This window comes from Rutilus rutilus (genome assembly GCF_951802725.1).
Source record: "Rutilus rutilus genome assembly, chromosome: 6".
In the NCBI taxonomy this organism is placed as follows: Eukaryota; Metazoa; Chordata; class Actinopteri; order Cypriniformes; family Leuciscidae; genus Rutilus; species Rutilus rutilus.
Genome location: NC_140214.1, coordinates 14,247,057 through 14,262,341, shown reverse-complemented (window position 1 = coordinate 14,262,341; position 15,285 = coordinate 14,247,057).

Below are 15,285 nucleotides of genomic sequence, written 5' to 3'. Positions count from 1 at the left end.
GATTATCTACTAAATCAATTCATTGTCAGTTTAGGTTAAAAACACTCCAAAGTGATTTTGTTAAAGTAATTATAATACATTATTATATCATTCCTCTTATATGTAATTATCATTTAATTCTAATCTAATTAAATAATGATCAGTAAATGATAATACAATTTTTCCACTGTGGGATACCCTTCTGACAGAGCCTTTCTGCATACATTACACAGAATCAAAGAGTTCACTTTCAACAGATCACTAATAAACTTGGAGGAAAAAAAAATTTAAATAAATAAATAAATATATTAACAGGCCCTGACAATATACAATCTTTGTTTCTAAAATTGGCAGCTGCTGTTATTTCTAATCTTCTGGCTTTCTTTAAATATATCACTACATACAAATAGGATTCAACATATTTTGGTCTGTTTTTGTAATTCCTTTGCACAAACGGTGTGATATTTGATAACTACAGACATTCTCTGTGCTCTCTCAAAAACCTTAAAAGTGAACTACTAACACACTATTTTTATGCCTTTATTTTCTGGTAAATGCTAGCCGCTAGGCTAACAGAGCAGCACATGACACCCTCATACCTCATATCTCACAGTTTATCAGTAGTCTTCCACACCCTGTGCTTTACTAGATGCTCTGAGCTAACAGAGAGAGACTGACACTGCTTTAGCAGGACTCTCAGCAGAAGAGCGCTCAGTGTGGGAGAACGGGCCAGACACAGCTCTTCTCATGAAGCCAAAGAAAGTGGACAGCACAGAGCGAGAGATAAACAGATGTAGAAATACTGATCCAGCATCCAGATGTGCTGCTAGTAAAGCAGAAGTGGGGCAATGATCGCTAGCTAAGAACATGGCTAATGCCCTGTGATGCTGAGGTAAGCATGTGCCAGCGTCTGCGCTCCCGTTCCCAGTGTCACAGCAGGAGCAGCAGGAGCAGATAAAGGCCACAGTGGAGGACTGACCATCACCAGCAGTCGTGTTAGCAGAGCAGCTAATAGAGCCAGCAGGGCATGAAGCAGAGGTGCTGTCAGCATCTGGATGTGGTGGACTAGTACCTCTCCCTAACCCTAACCCTAACTCTAACCCTAACCCTGGATGTGGTGGACTAGTACCTCTCCCTAACCCTAACCCTAACTCTAACCCTAACCCTGGATGTGGTGGACTAGTACCTTTCCCTAACCCTAACCCTAACTCTAACCCTAACCCTGGATGTGGTGGACCAGTACCTCTCCCTAACCCTAACTCTAACCCTAACCCTGGATGTGGTGGACCAGTACCTCTCCCTAACCCTAACTCTAACCCTAACCCTAACTCTAGCTGCACATTGACCTCTGGGTCCAGATGTTGGTGACCACAGGTGCTAAATCATTATGGCTACTCTGACAAGGTGAACTCAGATCCTGGAAATGATGAGCACTGTGTCATAATCACTAGTCTAACACACACCAGTGTATGCACGTACATGTATGCAGTACACATGCAAACGTAAATGTGTACAACACACTCTTATTTCTGTTTAAGTTAGTACGTGTTATTGTAAATAGTTTCATGTAATTGTGGGAGAATCTGAACCAGTGGCTGAGCCAGAAGCGTGTCCCAGTGTGGAGAAACCGCATCATCGTTTGATTTATTTTTACTATGTGTTATTCTTACCATAAATTAAATCACGTTATAGTATTTTTAACTTGAATTGACAGTTAATTTATGTAGTTTGCAAATAAATTCTTTCTCCATTCTCCTCTACCTGGCGAACTGCTGATTAGGTGAGCGCATTAACATTTACATTTATTAATTTAGCAGACGCTTTTATCCAGAGCGACTTACAAATGAGGAATACAACAAGCAGTGTGTCTGGAGAGAAAGCAGTAGCAAGAGAAGTGCTAGCAATACATGGTTTCAGTCATTGTCTTGAACAGTAAAACCAAGGAGAGCACTTTTTGTGAAGATGTTTGTTGTTATTTTAACAGTCATGAGGAGAATGATCAGTTAAAGAGTTTCAGGATCAGTGTAGACAGTTTCTAAAGGACGTTAGCGTGTGTGGAGGCCTCGTATCCATAGTGTGGTCTCACTGAAGACAAGCCTCACTTCTTTCAAACCTATTTTATTTATTTGATGTCCTCTCAGAGGGTAAAAATAATATCCGTTCTGTTGATTACAAGGTCTTGTAATAGTTAATTTTTTATTTTTATGAATGTCAATCTTTTTGTGAGTTGTTTAATAGTTCCAAATTGGTTCCATTCCTTAATGTGTTGTTTTTTAATATTACATTTAATGTCTTTTAACATCTACATTCTGTCATTTTATTTGTACTTTAAAAAAAAACATTATATCTGAATTTGAGCAGAAAATGTATTTCTTTTATAACAGCATATATCCTATACACTATATTATCAGAGCATATGTGCATACATCATTTTTTTAAAAGAATACAAAAACCGCACAAGAAAAAATAAAAAGCGCGGGTAATAAACATAGCTATATATATAGTGCGCCGAGCGAGTGTCAGTAATGGCTGACCCAGATCACACAGAACCTGAGGTTCGAGTCCCCACCGCGACCGTCGCCTCTCCCCCTCCCCCACTCTCCTGGGTCTCACACCTGCGACACACTCACTCAGATGCAGCTCGAGAGGCAGGGATGCGACGGACGCGGCGAGACACGGAGGAGACAAGATGTCCGACGAAAAGGTAAGTTTTTGACTTCTTGTACAAGGTTCTCAAAATAATATGGTGCTGTTTATTTAACTTGCATATTGTTTGCACATATATCGTAACGTAAATGTCACGTCATTTTATTTTCTATAGCGCTTTTCACATTAATCATAATCTCAAAGCAGCTTTGCAGAAAGTATAGATTAATGTACCAAAATGAAAATATTGATAGTCTAATAATAATATATCCATTAGGGGTTTAGATTCCTAAGAGTCTTAAGCTCATGTTTTAAGGCCACAGATAGGATTGCATAGGTGACTGCATGTTTAGCGGTAATCCGCTTTTAAACTTCGCCTAATTTTAAAATGTTGTTGTCTTTATGTAACTTCTGAACTATATATTTTGCGTCCCTGTTACTTCACCTAGATTAGCTCACTGTTGATAACATTAATGTAAGATGGCCAGGAGTTGGATCTTTTGCGGCCTACAGGAGTCTGAGGCCAGGCCTGAGATTCATGCGTTTTATCACTATTCATTCGATTCACATGACGTCACTGTAGCTTTGCGCCGCCATCTTTGCGACCGACGGTCTCAGTAATGCCTGCAATATGTTGTGCAGTTGGCTGCAAAAACAGCTGAAAGAGGAACCCTGAACTGGTATTTTATTCTATACCAAAAGAAGAGAGAATCATTTATTTAAAAGACTTGAAGTCTCATGTTGGTTTGTGGTTAATTATATTTCCATTATACTCTCAGTGGCCAACATTATACAGACAGATATCGACAGATAATGTTTTGTCTTCATTTTATTGTTGGATCTGTTTAAATGCACTTTATCATGGTAAGTTAGTAAGATTTGGGGTTGTTTTGTTTTTGAACTGTCTGTCTGCCTGTTATTTATACCTACCTAAATCTAATAAATATTTTTCTTAAGTTCATAAAGATATTGTCTTCGTCACATGCGCTTTAGATGTTATATTGTGTATGTTACGTTAACGTTATCTCTGCAGACGATGCATAATCTCAGCCTTGAAATGCATATTTTAGGACTAACGTTAAGGTTAGTTCTTCCAAAAATGATCATTCTTACGTCATTTACTCACCTTCATGTTCAAATCCTTAAGTTTACTTTCCGTGGAAGACAAAGGGACATTTTTGAATATGTAAGTTAGCCTAATGGAGACTCTTCTTGTCGATGTAATGAAAGTGAATGAGTAACGTTAGCCTACTGGGGGCTGTCACGCATAAAATAAATAAAAGACAAAAAAACATCACAAAAGTATCATAAAAGTGATCTAATACGACTCGTCCGTTATATTAATATCGTTATTTATTCATATGATAGCTTTATGTGACGAACAAACTGCAATTTGAGTCGTTATTATAATCATGAGCTTACCTCTTGAAAGCTTTTAATCGCAGCCGAATCATTCAAAAAGATTCGACTCGAAAGAGTCTTTCATTTCGATATTTGTGTGTATTAAACCTTCTTCTCTGTAATTGATCATCTGTTCTTTCGGACAGATATGGCAGTCTTTTATGATATTCGGTTGATGTCTTTGGCTGTGCTGATGGACGGATTAGATAGATTCATTCATGCCAGCCGAACAGCTGCAGATTCATAGATTCATTCATGACATCGCCTCGACTCTCATGAACGCGCGCCATGAAGCTCTATGACTTAAGTATTTCTATATCATGAAAGGCCAAATGGGATAAGCCTGGGGCAGATAATAATGGACTAAAGAAAACTGGGGGTAACAAATAAGAATCGGAGCCTAAAATAGAAATTTTCTCCAGGTATCTCTGTCTCTCGCTCATTCAAATGGGCAGTTTGGGCGGCCATACCGGGCGAGGCGGTCGCAAATATGGCGGCGTTCTATTTATAGTGACGTAGGTGGCATCTATGAATAAACATCAATAATGGTTTTACAAAAGCAAGAGGGAAGTTTAATAAATTTAGGACAAGTTTTTCTACTTCTGTAATGCAGTTTTCAAGACCAGACAATAAATGGCATTTATTTTCAGTCAAAATGAAATTGTTTTGGTTTATGTTACAATGTCAATTTCTTTAATATATTGCCAAATTGTACCATTGCAGTTTTAAATACAGTGTAATGTGATGTTTGACCAGGATGTCTGACTGTCTATGACACTTGTGCTTGCAGACTAAAGTTACGAATGGCAGCTCTGGATGCACAGGTGAGATAATGAGAAGATAGTAGGCTACAAAACACATTTTACTCATTTGTGGTATGTCAAATTGTAGAGCGTCACTTATTGCTTAAAATAGCCTTATTCTTAAACCTTATGTAGCTTAATGAGCCAGAGTAACCAAGGTTTTTAAAAGCACAACCTTGGAGAAAAAGAAATATCCATCATAGCCCCCCATGCGCCCTCCTTTCAGTCTCTTGCAACACCATGCCAAGTTCATGGATGTGCATGAAATTCAATATTTTAATCTGCTATCTTTTGTTTATAGGTAAATAATGTTTTAATTAATAACCGGTCAGTTTAAATAGAAGTTTTGAGACCACTCACAAAGTAATTAAGGGATGATTGTAGTAATTAATACAATCTAAAGTTGATTTTTGTAAACTTAAATTTTTTGTTATAACTTGATCTGTACATTTTCTTTATGGTTTAATTAAAAAAGAAAACAGATCATTTGTTAGAAATCAAGGCAAGTAGGTGATTAGCCTATATCTGCTTATTTTAGTGAAAAAGTTCATTTAAAAAAACATTTCAGTATTTTTACTTTTTTGTTAAACATTTGAAACGCTTTCAAAGGACAGAAGATTTGGTATTGTGGCATTAAACAATATAAATATGTCTAGTCATATGATCATCATGTTATTGTGAAACCAAAAGTTTTCGTGTTCAATATAAAGATAAAAAATACCTCGCTGATATCTAAAAAAAAGTACTTTTAAATGCATTCATCGTTGGTGAAAATTAATTTCTGATGGCTAAATAAATTTGGGCAATTACCCCTAAACTCTGACACGTTAGTAATGGTTCAGTAACTGGACATTGATATTATTACTTAACTGTACGTGTCGAGTAAATACAACATGTTGTCCTGTGTACTGTCAATTTCAGTGGATACTGTAGTTAAGTTTGTTTTGTTGTAATTTTTTATCATTGTATGAAATTAAAAGTGACAGTTCACATTAAATTTGTGGTAACTACAGGTTTTGCTAAATTGGTGTCATTGATATCGTCCTTATTTTGATACTTGGAAATGATCAGCTGGAACTCCATTGTTGGTTATAGACATTGGTTGAATGTAGCTGTTTAAAAAATATTTTGTTCGCTACTTGTTAATTTTACCTGTATGTTTACTGTGTTTTATAGAGAGAGTACTGATGGACAGTGATGGATCTGACTCTGAAAATGAGACTGGAAATGGTGCTTCAGATTCAGCAGGTATGTAGTCAGCTACTGAAAGGGAATGATGGGAAAGCTAGAAAAGGCTTGAATATTATTGGAAGAAAAATTTGAGTGTGTTTACTGTAGACATGTGCCGGTATTCGTTAATGCGATACACCGCGGTAATGAATATGCACAATATTGTTATCGTGGGCACTTCAAAATACCGTGAAAAATAATAGATCAGAATTTAGATTTATAGAACGTGCATTATCTTATTTTCCATCAACTGCTTAAACACTGCGTATATGCTTCGCGAAACGTGCGCACTGATGTTGTTTTAGAGAAAGGACCACAGGTGCTTAGGAGGCTATAGTTCTCGCCCTGGAGCGTCGGTCAGAACGCAGGACAGTCTTAGGACAATACTGAATTATCTTCGGCAGCACAGACATACATTACACACTGATTACAGATGCAGACTTGAATGAAGTAGTTGCCTCTCAGTTCAGATTAACAGGAATGGTATGTTTACATCAGGTATTGGAGGGTATGAATGCAGTGTAGTGTATGTAGTGTAGCTGAAATAAAAAAAACAATAATAAATATAACATTGTATAAAGTAATATTATAGATGAAGTCTATCCATCAGCTTAGCATTATATCTAACACAGTACACCAATTTAAACATGTGAATTATAACATGTGAGTATTCCTTAACATAATCGCTACAGAACAAATAATGTAAAAGTAATGTAAACAATAATGATATCTGTTTGTATAATACAAGCACAAAACTGAAATCAGTTACAAATAACATGCATCAGCATTCTACAATGACGTTCACTCTATGTTAACTACACGGCATGACTCGTCATTTCTCTCGAGTGGATTTATGACCTCGAGCAGCATATGAGGACCAGCGAGCAGCATACAAGAGCGCGCAAGTGTTTTTTCTAGAATACTCTGTTCTCCTGTTATTTCAGTGCTGCATTTTAGTCAAGGTAAGCCCATCTTCGATTCTCTGCTTATTTTGTATTTTTAACTTCATATAATTCTGTATTTTAGTTAGACGCGTTGCTACATTAAACAACAGCCGCGAGTGAAAATTATTATTGCAGTCTAATTTGCACTTACTGTAAGCCTTTGCTCCTAGCAGTTTCGATTTGGCACATTTTCACGTTATTCACTTAATTGCCCGACCGAAACAGCTGTACTTACTCAAGCGGTGAAAGCATTATCTGTATATCTGTGTAATTTGCACGCTGTCGCGGAAGCGTCAGCGGAAGCGTTCAGCTCTCGTGTTCAGCCTCCTCGTGTGAAGACCGACTCGGGTAAAGACCATCGACTCTACCTGCGCGACTCCACCGAGCAAGGACACTAGAAAGGCACTTAAGTATCTCCTTTTCCATTTTCCTTCCCTCTTTTTATCTTATTGTTCACCTTAATCAACATGTGATTTCAATACATTCCTGTTATCTCTCGGCAACGCCTTTTCATCACGCGCAAAAGGCAGCGCAATACTGCCAATCTGCGTCCCATTCTCTCATCCGCACACACTCCTCTCTCTCTTTCCGTTGGTCTATGGAATTGTCAGTCAGCAGTCAATAAAGCTGACTTCATTCCAGCCTTTGCATCTCATTCTACTCTTAATATCTTGGGCTTGACTGAGACCTGGATTCGTCCAGAAGACTCTGCTACCCCCGCTGCTCTCTCTATTTCTCCTTCTCTCACTCTCCTCGCCAGTCTGGGAGAGGTGGGGTGTTCAGGGCTTCTCGTTTCTAACAATTGCAAATACTCCACGCTCTCTTCTCTATGCAACAACAACTCATTTGAATATCATGCTATTACACTTACAACTCCCATTAAGATCCATATTGTAGTCATTTATCGCCCCCCAGGTCAGCTGGGTAACTTAGTAGATGAGCTGGATGTGCTGCTGTCCACTTTCCCTGAGGACGGCACCCCACTTCTAGTCCTCTGTGCCTTCAACATCCATCTCGAAAAGCCGCATGCAACAGACTTCATCTCTCTCCTAGCCTCTTTCGATCTCAAACGACTCATCACCTCAGGTACTCACAAATCAGGCAAACAACTGGACCTGGTTTACACATGCAACTGCACCACAGAGAACATTTTGGTGAGACCTCTCCATGTTTCAGATCATTTCCTCATTACTTTCAGTCTACATCTCTCTACCCCTGCCCCACCACCCCCACCACCAGTCACTTTCAGACGAAACCTGCGCTCACTTTCCCCCTCCCATCTTTCCTCTGCCGTGTCATCTTCTCTTCCCCCACCCTCACAATTCTCATCTCTGGATGTGAATACCGCAACGGACACCTTATGCTCCACTCTAACCTCTTCTCTAGACAATATCTGCCCTCTCTCCTCCAGGCCAGCACGCGCTACTCCCTCCAACCCCTGGTTGTCTGAGGTTCTTCGTGAACACCGGACCGAACTCAGGGCAGCAGAGAGGAAATGGAACAAATCAAAAGACGCATCTGACCTGAGTATGTATCAATCTCTCCTCTCTTCCTTTTCTGTGGATGTTCATGCTGCAAAATCTTCATACTTCCACAACAAGATCAACAGCTCCTCCAACACACGATCACTCTTCAAGACATTCAACTCTCTCCTCTGTCCACCTCCACCACCACCCTCCTCCTCCTTAACTGCTGACGATTTTGCGAACTTCTTCACCAACAAAACAACAACTATCAGCAGTCAGTTCTCAGCTCCACACACACAGGAACCCAGACCGACCCCTTCCACAGCCAATATCCCTCTGTCCTCCTTTTCTTCGCTAACCGAGTAAGAAGTATCTACACTTCTCCTCTCCAGTCACCCTACCACCTGCCCTCTAGACCCCATCCCCTCACACCTTCTACAAGCCATCTCTCCCACACTTCTACCATCACTCACACACATCATCAACTCATCCCTCCATACTGGCACTTTCCCCACAGCATTCAAGCAGGCTCGGGTCACTCCACTGCTTAAAAAACCAACGCTAAACACATCATTTGTAGAGAATTACAGACCTATCTCTCTCCTACCATTCATTGCGAAGACACTTGAAAGAGCTGTTTTCAACCAAGTAACATCCTTTTTGTCTCTAAACAACCAGCTGGATGTCAACCAATCTGGCTTCAAGAAAGGGCATTCAACTGAGACTGCATTACTGTCAGTCACAGAAGCCCTACGGATCGCAAAAGCTGCTTCCAAATCTTCAGTCCTCATTCTCCTGGATCTGTCTGCTGCCTTCGACACCGTGAACCATCAGATCCTTATGTCCAGCCTCTCATCACTGGGCATCACAGGAACTTCACTCCACTGGTTTGAGTCCTATCTCACAGGTAGGTCCTTCAAGGTCGCATGGAGAGGCGAGGTATCTAGAGCACATCAACTGACCACAGGGGTTCCCCCAGGGTTCAGTTCTTGGTCCCCTCCTCTTCTCCATCTACACCACATCACTGGGACACATCATACAGGCACACGGCTTCTCCTACCACTGCTATGCTGATGACACACAGCTCTTCCTCTCATTTCAACCAGATGATCCCACAGTAGCTGCACGGGTCTCAAGCTGTCTGGCAGACATCTCCACATGGATGAAGGAACATCACCTGCAGCTCAACCTGGCAAAGACTGAGCTTCTCGTCCTCCCTGCCAACCCGTCTCTACTGCACGACTTCACCATCCAGCTAGATTCATCATCAATCACCCCATCAAGGTCGGTCAGAAATCTTGGAGTAACGTTTGATGACCAGCTGACCTTCACAGATCACATTTCAAAGACAGCTCGATCATGCAGGTTTGCGCTGCACAACATCAGGAAGATCAGGTCTTTCCTAACTGAGCATGCAACACAACTTCTCGTCCAGGCCCTGGTCATCTCTAGGCTTGACTACTGCAATGCTCTTCTGGCCGGACTTCCAGCATGTGCAACCAAACCCCAACAGATGATCCAGAATGCTGCAGCTCGTCTTGTCTTCAACGAGCCCAAGCACTGGCTACCTCTCGCTGCTCGCATCAAGTTCAAGGCACTGACGCTTGCTTACAGATCTATCACAGGCTCAGCTCCCTCCTACTTTCACTCACTCCTACGAGTCTACATCCCTACCAGACGCCTACGATCGGTCAACGAGCGATGTCTCGTGGTTCCATCACAGAAAGCCACAAAATCACTTTCCAGAACATTCTCATTCACAGTTCCATGCTGGTGGAACGCTCTCCCACCCCCATCCGGAATGCAGAATCCCTGACAACATTCAAAAGACAGCTGAAAACCTATCTATTCCGTGAGCACTTAACCTCATAAAAAAAAAAAAATTCCTTTCCCTTTTGAAACATCACTAATCAGGCTTATGCTACTCTGAATAATGCCTGAAATTCATATTTTGAGCACTTCTTGCGTTGTTGTGGTTTTTGCCTCTTCTTGATGACTCGCTTAATTTAGTCCTAATTTGTAAGTCGCTTTGGATAAAAGCGTCTGCTAAATGACTAAATGTAAAATGTAAATACTCGATTATTCCTAGATATTTACATATATAATCAATCTTAAACAAGTAAAGAATAGATGAAACTCACTTTTCTCGCAAGGACGTACACAGTTATTATTGTTCAACACAAACACCGCACCGTGACTTCTATAACAGTCTTCCAGAGGAGAGCGCAGCTGTTATTCTTCACGCGCATTTCACGTGCGCGATCATTTCCCGCGCATCCACTAATAGCCACTAGTTGGCACCTTTGTGCTACCTTTGTAACAGCCGCCCCCACATTTGCAGTGTAAATGTGTTCCAATTGACTGTTAATCCTCCTTGGGCAATTCAGGCAGCTGAATTAGCTTTACCACAGGTCTGATGAAACTCTTGTCATTAACCTTTACCTCAGCGGCTCTCACATGCCCATCAGTGCTTGGAAACACCTTTACCACCCTGCCTACTAACCATAGAGCCCTTGGTAATTGGTTATCAACCATCATTACAACAGACCCCTCAGTAATATCCTCGGTAGTCCTTTGCCATTTTTGCCTGAGCTGAAGACCAGGTAAGTAGTAGCGGATGAACTTGGCCCAGAAATGATCCACCAGTATCTGACTTTGTCTCCACCGTCTGCGACTTAGACGTTCAGAATCTTGATAGACAACTTGCGGCAATGAACTACTGGGCCGCCCCATCAAAAGATGATTTGGTGTTATTGGGTCAACATCTGAGATGTTAGCTGACACATACCCCAACGGTTTGGAATTCAAGATTGCCTCCACTTCAATTAAAACCGTTCTCAGTACTTCCTCAGGAATGCTTTGTGCTCCAATTGTGGTGCTAAGTGCTGCTTTTACAGAGTGAATCTCTCACTCCCACACTCCTCCAAAGTGTGGAGCTGCTGGAGGATTAAAATGGAAGTTGATCTGATGTTTTGCCAGTAACCTTTGCAGGTTAGAATTCATGACAGTGAAAGCCTCTCTCAACTCTTTCTCTCCCCCTCTGAAATTTGTCCCCTGATCAGAGTAAAGTTCAGCAGGGGTACCACGACGTGCTGTAAACCTCTGTACTGCCATCAAGAAGGCATCTGTGTCGATAGAGGTAAGTACATCAAGGCCCAAAGCAGTCCATCCCAGTGGAATAGAACGCTGGCTTGAACAAACGCAGTCGTGCAGGAGGCAAGTCAGCCATCTTCGGTGAAACAGGTTTGGATCTTAACTTCCGGCACTCCAGACAAGCATATTGATGCTTCCTAACAGCCTCACGCCCTCTCAATATCCAGTACAACCGTCGGAGTTCAGCGAAGACTCGCTCTGGTCCAGGATGGCATAATCTCTGGTCGAAATCCTGGATTAACAGTTCGGTGATGCAGTGGCTCGGATCCAGCACAATAGGATGTTTGAAGTTAGTATCCAAATCCTCTGCTCTTCGGAGGCCTCCACCAACCCGAATGACCTCTTCTGTTGCATCAAACTCAGGAGCCAGAACAAGATGGCGGCTACTGGAAGGAACTGGTTTATTGGCTTTGAGAAGGTTATAGTCCTCTAGGAAACTGTCGAGCTGGGACTGTTTAAGGAGGAGGGAGACTGCCTGCTGATAAGTTCTTGCACTAGATGGAGCAGCTTGCTCCGCTTTCTCCTGCTGAAGGGTGCTTGCTGTGGCCTCCACTAGTTCACTCCATGTAGCATACCTGGGTATGGGACATACCTATCAGAACTTGAAATGTAATGGCAGAACAAGGAACATCGTAGCTCTGTAGGATCTTCTCCAACTGTCCCTGCTGGAGCTTCTGGCCACTCATCAGGGGTTCGTTAAAGGAAAGATGGACCTTGACACCACCTATTCGGTTTTGCTAGTTCCACCAAGGATTTACCCCTGGTCAGATCATTTGCCGGGTTAAGTATTGATCTCACATACCTCCATGCCCGCCAATCTGTGAGCGCTTGGATTTCAGCAATCCTGGTTCCCACAAAGACCTTGAATCAACACAAGTCTGACTGGAGCCATGTCAGGACAGTGGTCGAGTCGGACCACAAGATGGTTTTCCTGATCGGTAAGGTGAGCTCACTGATTATCAGCTTTGCAAGTTGAGCTCCAGTGACTGCTGCACAAAGCTCCAGTCTTGGCATGAATTGTTGTCGTTTTGGCGCAACTCGAGATCTGGCCAGCAGGAATGCCAAGTGAACACCACCTTCAGCGTCCTCAGAGCGTAGGTAGGCCACTGATCCATATGCTCTCTCAGATACGTCACAGAACACATGGACATCTCGTATCACTTCTGGCTGGTCCATAGATGTGGGAACATAGCAGCGAGGTAAGGTGATGCGAGATAATTCAGGCAGTTCTGCTACCCATGTATTCCAGGCTTGGAGCAGCTCCTCAGGCAGTAATGGGTCATCCCATTCTCGTTGTTTATCCCAGAGTCGCTGTACAATCACCTTAGCCCGAGTTGTATATGGCAATATTACACAGTGCACATTGTGGTTGGGCCGTAATCCTCCAGTGGATGTTTATAGCCGATGATATCTGTATGGCAGTGCCATCTTAGGCCTAACGTAGACTCTTGAACATCAGAAGAATCTTGGGTGAGCCACATTTCAACCTTATCGGAGCGTGCTTCTTGAGGGAGATGCCTAAGGATGTCAGGGGCGTTGCTGGCCCATTGGCGGATCTCGAAGCCTCCTGATGCCAACAGTACACGTAATTTATGAAGCAAAGCTTTGGCATCAGCTTTTGATGACAGACTCTGTAAACAGTTGTCTACGTAGAAACTAGAGATGCACCGATTGATCGGCTGGTGACCGGAATTGGCCGATTTTCACGTGATCGGCCATGACCGGCGACCGGCCGGTCAGTCTGACATATGCCGATTTTATGCCGGTCAAATGCACTCGGGCGCCGCATGATTAACCTTTTGAGCGGTACGGTCTCATATATGAGATTTGTATGTCTGTGCCCACGAGAGTACGGTGCGGCGCCACATTTAGATGTTCAGGGACGTCGCATAACTGCCAGATTCAAACTGTGCTTTCGCGCGTTGGCTGCCTGCCTGGCGCTGAGCCAGAGTCGGACGCGTTCAGCGCTGTTATGGCACAACTAAGCAGTGTTTTCAACCTCATAATGTTTATTTTAGGTTTCAGATATTTAAATACACATAAGCACGATTAAAACAATACATTTGGAGTTTGTAAAACACACACTGATGTCTGTGGAAGCAGCAATAACAATATATTCAAATATAATTTGCCGACATGTGTGTTATTCATATCAGACAAACATAGTGGAAGTAACTATAAAGTTTACTCTATTCTTCTCAGTTCACCGGCCACTTTCTTGCATTTATTTCGGAGAAACTGATGAATTCACGTGCTGTAAATCCGACTGACAGGACAACATTGCGGCGCCCATCTCATTATAGATCAAGATGAAAGGTTTTTAAACGACCAAATACACTCACTTACACGTATTTGAGAATCGGAATATCAGATAGGCTAGTTGATGACATGGTAAGCAAGTTTGTGAATATTTTGAATAAAAAAGGAAAAGTGAAATAAAAGCGACACATCTGTCATACAGTATTATTGTGGCTGCGGTGTATCGCGTGACGCGTCGCCATGGAAACATTAAAGGGAACGTTCGCGAAAAAACTCACTCGGGGGGTGGGGGTGTCAGTTAGAATATTTTAAACTTACGCGTGAAAGGGTTAAAGAAAATATTGAAAATAAATATTTGTGTGTGCTGTAAAGTGGTTAGAAAAAAATTAAATCGGAATCGGCTAAAATCGGTATCGGCAGGTCAAACTCAGTGAAAAATCGGAAATCGGAATCGGCCTAGAAAATTGTAATCGGTGCATCTCTAGTAGAAACACCTGCCTACGGAATTCCTGACATCTTCTCCCTCTGTGCTGTGATCGTGCACATGTTTTTGGAGGGTGAAAGTGGCACAACAAGGAGAACATGTGGTACCGAATGGCAGAACCTGCCACTCATAGACCACAGGAGGCACATCACGGCAGAGATTTCTCCACACAAACCGAAGAAGGGGCTTGTCCTCAGACAGAAGGCATACCTGGTGGAACATGGCCTTTATGTCCCCGCTTATTGCAGTGGCATGGATACACTGGAGACACTTAGAGAATTCAGGTAATGTATACACTGAATCAGACTGATAATATAGGTGTCTGCGAAAGTCCGCGCACAACTCTGGAGGTAGTTTACCATACAGTATGGTGACGTGAACCACATTTTAATTCCACTTCTCCCTCTACGCCAAGGGTTTTCAGCATCCCAACAAGAGCTCTAATCTGCAGTGTGAATCTTTGGAATGCCTCATGATCCCCTCGCTTGATGTCAGGAGCATCCATGACCTGTGCTATCCTTTTAAGTGCTAACTGATGCGGCTGACCAAACCTCTCATTTAAGGCTGTCATTGTGTCAGAATGTGGAGTGACAGAGTTCAGGTAAGAGTCAGCGATAAAGGAGGCTTCCTCTAATTCAAGATGGTCTACCAATATTTAAAGAGCTCGGTAGCATTAGATTCTCCAATGACATCTTCAGCCTGGCGAACTCCGCAGGGTCTCGATGAATCAACATGGGAATTCGTGGTTTGGGACCTAGATAGACTTTCTCCTGTACTGGAAGCGATGAGGGAAAGATCTCATAAGGCTGGTGTTGTGGCTGATTGTATGGCATTTCTGGGTGTGTAAGCCATGGGTCACTCTGCTGCACTGATTGTGGAGCATACACAGTTTGTTGCTGAGGTGGCGAAGGAACATCCAG